Consider the following 6,000-nt stretch of genomic DNA (forward strand, 5'->3'; position numbering starts at 1 on the left):
ACGTTCAAAACACATCAGCCAACTGCACAGACTTTGCAGACCTTCCCAGCATCCTGCAGCCTCAGGGGGGACCACGCTCAGCCAGACAAAGGAACCTGCGGGCCTCTGGTTCTACTTTCTCCCCACACACGGCAGATTGCGCAGTGTGGCTTCAACAAAAATTGGCTGAAATGAGCAACAGAATAAATGAAAGTTCTAACTGATTGGTCCTCCTGGTTTGCCCTCATTTCTCTCCTGCTGAAACTTCACTCAAATTCTGGACCAGATCCCACTGTCCACCAGCAGGACTGGGCACTCCAGAGCTGGAGCTGACCCTGGAGTGTCAGCCAGCTCACAGATAGTCAGCAAAACTGCTAACATCCCATCCCTACTCTGACTTGCTGCCTCTCCTTGCCCTTGCAGCCAGAATGGGAGACGTGGGATTTCAAACACACCAGCAGGGGTTCAAGAGGTGAGCATCCAAAAATCGCTCTGAGGACAAGATGGGCAGGATGTGAAGCAAGGGCACATCCAACACTCCGTGCCTCCTCGTAGAAGAGCTTGTTAAACGCCAGAGCCAGCTACCTGGGGGAGACTTCTCTGTAGGTTTTACCAACAGGCCTGATCCTTGGCTGTCGGCATAAGTTTAGGTGTGGTCTCGCCTCAAGGCAGGAGGGAGAACCAGATGACCTCTCTGAGTCCCTTCCTTCCCCCAGGATCTTAGGCAGACATTAACATCTGGGGAGTGACAGTAGCTGAGAGATCCCAGTGGCCCGAAGCCAGCAGTAACAGGGTGGCCCGGTCTGGCCAATCCACCTGGAGTTAACCAGCTGGTAGAGTTGCAAATAGCAACAAGTCTGACAGCTGCCAGGATTACCCACTTGACAGAGCAAGAAGCTGTGGCTGGAACGGCTCAATCTCAGAGGAAAGAGTAGCATGGCGCAGGTGTGTGTCCACACAGCATCACAGGCACACGTACACAGAAGGTATTTATGCAAATGTGATGGGAAGGCCTGCTCAGGACATCTCTCCTCTCCATCCCGAAAGGCGGGGGATGAATCACCGCTCTCAAGCCAGATAGTTCCTTGTTTCCCTCGCCACATGCTCTCAGAGGCAAAGGGCTAAAGAGATCCTCTGAGTTTCCCCTTGAAAGACAAGAAATGCTAAGGGACGGTCAGGATCACACCAAAGTCTCCCTAAATCCAGTGCTATGGTCCCCACGCCTTTCTAAGTAACTTTTGTGTGAGCCAGGTCTAAAATTAGATTGTTTTTTTTTTTTAAGCCTGGCATATCATAGCACTTTATCAATCGCCCACTAACCTTATCAATCCATCAGTCAAACATTCATTTTTGAGGGTCTACACTCGAGTTAAGAACCCAGATGACATGGAAAAGATAATACTTTCCTTCAATGAGCTTAGTGGTGGGAACACAAGGTGAATACTAGAGAAACAATAGGAAGCATGGGGTGGCAGCATGTAATGAACAAATAGAAGCAAGGTGGGCACTCAGACGAACGGGAGGGCAGTCAGGGAGGGCTTCGTGGAAGAGGTAGGACACGCACAAGGCTTGAGGAAGCCTTGGATTTTGAAGTGTTGGAGACAGAAGTCATTCTAAGCCAAGTGACCTACGAACAAAGGTGTGACAGAGCCAAGTGCCAAGAGCTTCCAAGGGGACATGAGCCTGAGAAGTGGGGGGCAAGCCTCCGAGGCCATGAAGAGGAAGCCGGCCTCTATGCCCTCGTGAGCTGTGAGCTATGGCAGGTTTCTGCCCAGAGGAGAGCTTCCTGACAGTATTTGTGCAGTGGCTGTCGCTTGTAGCAGGGAGTAGGCCTTCCCCCCCCGCCCCCCACTGTGCCCACCATTCACCTACCTGTCACAGTGCTGACATCGACATGGATAAGGTCCTTCTGATGCTGCCAGCATCTGCACAGTGCTTTCCACCCCGCCTCAGCCCTGAGGGCCCCACATGGATCCCTCCAAAACCCCTGCGCCTCTCTGGTTATTTTGCTCCTGGGAATTTCTCAGCACATCCTCTCTCACACACGCAGACACACACGCACACGCACATTGAATGACAGACACAAGGCTATATTAATTGACTTGACTTTTGTCATAACCCATGTATTTAAAATCAAAGGTTCTAAGTTAGCTTTTCAGAAAATCTCTGTATCCACAATTAATTGTTGAATGAGCGGATCCTTTCATGTGTTCTTCCCACGGCGCATGGGGGCTTTGACCAAGAGAGACCTGGGTTGCTGATCTGGTTTCATGGCACTGACTCTGTCCCCGCTGTCTGACCCACTCTAGGTGCCTTCCATCGTGCCCTCCCCTGCTCAGAGGCCTTCTGTGGCTCCCTGCTTACTGCCCTGAGCCCCAGCCCCTCCACCAACGTCTCCATCCAGAGTCCCTCACTCACCCCCCCAACCCCCAGGCCTCCCTGTCGGCCCACCATGGTGCTTACATTATGTAGAGGCAAATGGAAAGTACAGGCATGCCTCGTTTTATTGGGCTTCAAAGATACTGCGTTTTTTACAAATTGGAGGTTTGTGGCCACACTGCATTGAGCAAATCTATCAGTGTCATTTTTCCAACAGCATCTGCTCACTGTGCCTTGGTGTCATATTTTTGTAATTCTCATAATATTTCAAAACTTATTAACTATTATTATATTTGTTATGATGATCTGTGATCAGTGATTATGACATGCTGAAACCTCAATGATTCGAATTTTTGAGCAATAAGTTCTTTTAATTAAGGTATGTACCGTTTTTATTTTTTAGACATAATGCAAACATGCACTTAATAGCTTATGGTAGAGTGTAAATGTAACTTTTATATATGGTGGGACACTACAAAATTCATTTGACTCACTCGATTGTGATTTTTTTTTAATTTTTACTTATTTATGATAGTAACACAGAGAGAGAGAGAGAGAGGCAGAGACACAGGCAGAGGGAGAAGCAGGCTCCATGCACCGGGAGCCCGACGTGGGATTTGATCCCGGGTCTCCAGAATCACGCCCTGAGCCAAAGGCAGGCGCCAAACCGCTGCGCCACCCAGGGATCCCTCGATTGTGATATTTGCTTTATTGTGGTGGTCTGGAACTCAACTCAGAATATATCCAAGGTATGCCTGTAATCAAATAAGCAAAAGAATGGCATGTTGTGATCAATAAGGACCAGTAAGGAAACAAACAAGCCAGACAGAACAAGAATCAATGACTCTCCCTAGGGGGTGCCATTTGAGCTGAGACTGGAAGGATAAGAGGGAGCTGTGGATATGACATGTGAGGACAGATGCAACCCAGAGAAAAGGAGCAGCATGTGCAAAGGCCCTGGGGTAAAAAGAGTTTGGTGCAGTCAAGGAACTGGAAGACACCCAATGGAATTGGAACATGGTGATCCAGGTCACACAGGGCTTTGGGGACTGTGGTTGGACTTCTGTCCTGCCTCAAACCCTTTCCTTCCCCTATGACCACCCATGGGTAATTAATCACATGAGGCCCCTCCCCTGCCTCCCCTTTCACATTCAGTTGGCCACCAAAGCCTTTCTGGTTCTACTTCAAAATGTCTCCCAACTCTCTTGTTCTCTTCTCGCCTCCCCCCTCATCTTGGTCTGGGTCCTCACCATCAATCACCTAAACCAGACTACAAGCCCAGATATCTCTCTTTGTCACCAGCCCAGCCCCTTGTGTGGGGGTCCCTTGGTGCCACCAGTCAGCTTCCTAAAACCCATCTAATGCCACCGCTCTCGCCACCGAAAACACTTGTCCAGGTTGGCAGCTGTTGAAGCTGCCTGATGGACACACACACACTCTTCTACATGTTTAAAATTACAAAACAAAATAGCAAAAATCTTCTTCCTACCCAGGTTTTGACCTCAAAGAAAGGTGTTTTCTGGGCTTTGCAGGCCTTGGCTGCGTATTCAACACTCAATAAGAAAACCAGCCCTGTTAACAGAGTCTACAGTCCATCTTGTCTGTATGTTTTCAAGTCTCCCCCAGGCTTTTAAGATACAGTGTAAGGCTTGTGCAGCCAAATGGACCACCGGCCAGCCTTCCCCCTTGGGGACTCACCAACACCATCCGGCATCCAGCCACACCCAAAGTCCTACTGTCTCCCAAACATGCACATCACGCACGTCCCTTCCAACCTCGTGGGTTGTTTTTTTTTTTTTTTTGCGCCTCTAACCTGGCACGCCCTTGGCTCCTGATCCATTTCTACTCATTTGTCAAGTCCAGATTCAATGTCAAGTGTTCAGCGAAGGCTCTCCTATCCTGTCTCCACCTGCTCCCCTGCACTTGTCTGCATCACTGCCTCCCCCCCGTCACCCTCCATCCCTGCCGTCTAGGGGCTCCTCGTGGGGGAGGGCTGGCTGCCATCCTAACAGTAGAACAAACACAGCTCCTTGCTCCGTGCTGGCGACCATGCGTTTCCCTCATGGTGACACCGTGAGTCCTCATACCTGCCTTAGGAGGAAGGCAGTAGAGTCCTCAATTTTTTGAGCAGGAGAAGCAGGCTCGGAGCAGACGAGCACCCTGCCCGAGGTTACTCCACTCGGTGCCAAAGCTTAGTGGAGCCCGGGGAGAGCTACCTGCAGAGCCTGCCCCTGTCCACCCAGCGCACTGTCCCTGGCGTGGCAGTCCCTCAGGGAGCAAGCACCCTGGCCTGGCCACAGGCCCCTCACGGGCCCTCTTTGCTGAACGAATGCCTGGCTTGCATTAGCTAACCTCCACTCCCACCCACTCCCACTCGTGTCCTGCCCTTTCCCCAGGAAACCAAGCTCTGCGAGGGCTCGGGAGCCAACTACATACCTGAAGCTCAGAGGCTCCTACGACAGTGTCAGAGCACACCTGGGCCTCAGGAGACCCTCACCCGGGGAACCTGTTACACAGGGGTCCCCCGGCCCCCCTCACATCCCTCCAGTGGTCCTGTGGCTGCACCCTCCAGAAATCCAAGGGAGGAAGGAGCTGTCAGGAGTTCCCATGACGACACCAACCTGACCAAACTCATTTCCAGGTAATTTAACATGAATCCCTTACTTCACTTTGTCCTCACATAAAAGTGAAAAGCAAGACCCAAAACCATGACAGAGGTCTGCGTTCAGACTTGTCTCTGATGTAACATTAACCCCACCCACTACTCTAATATACCTGTTAGCAAAATGTTTTTCAAAGGAGCTCATGTTAAAAAAAAAAGAAAAAGAAAAAAAGTATTAAGGTATAATTTCTCCTCCGTGCTGCCGCCGAACATTGCAGAGGCTACGGCTGAGGGCAACGACAAGGCAAGAGGCTTCTCCCCCACTAGCACCAGCCTGTGCCCAGAGCTGTGGCTCCTTGCCTTGACAGAAAGGGTGCTTGTCAATGCAGGGACACAAACTTGGCTACAGAGGACACCAAACTTAGAGGGGTTTTTTAAATCAATGATTAACAAGGTCTAGACAACCCTGGGTACTTGGTCATACCAACTGAATTTCTCTACAGCTGCCTGTGCGGAGCCTTTCCCCCTGAAACAGGTGGCTTCTAAAGCTTCTGTGCTTTCAGGGTTGGTTGAAAACCCTGGGTGGCTCAGTCGGTTGAGTGTCCGACTCTTGATTTCGGCTCAAATCATGATCTCAGGGTCCTGGAATTGAGCCCAGAGTCTGGCTCTGAACTGAACACAGAGTCTGCTTGTCCCTCTGCCTCTCCCCCTCACCCCCCGTTCTCTCTGTCTCTCAAATAAATAAATAAATACATACATAAATGACTAAAATATTTTTTTTTTTAAAGAAGAGATGGGAGAGAACTTGCAAATTAATTCCTGCTTTATATTTTTTTTTAATTATTTATTTTTGATAGTCATACAGAGAGAGAGAGAGAGGCAGAGACACAGGCAGAGGGAGAAGCAGGCTCCATGCACCGGGAGCCCGACGCGGGATTCGATCCCGGGTCTCCAGGATCGCGCCCTGGGCCAAAGGCAGGCGCCAAACCGCTGCGCCACCCAGGGATCCCGACTAAAATATTTTTTTACAAAAAAGCTTC

The sequence above is a fragment of the Vulpes lagopus genome, chromosome 24, assembly GCF_018345385.1.
Source record: "Vulpes lagopus strain Blue_001 chromosome 24, ASM1834538v1, whole genome shotgun sequence".
Taxonomy (NCBI): Eukaryota; Metazoa; Chordata; class Mammalia; order Carnivora; family Canidae; genus Vulpes; species Vulpes lagopus.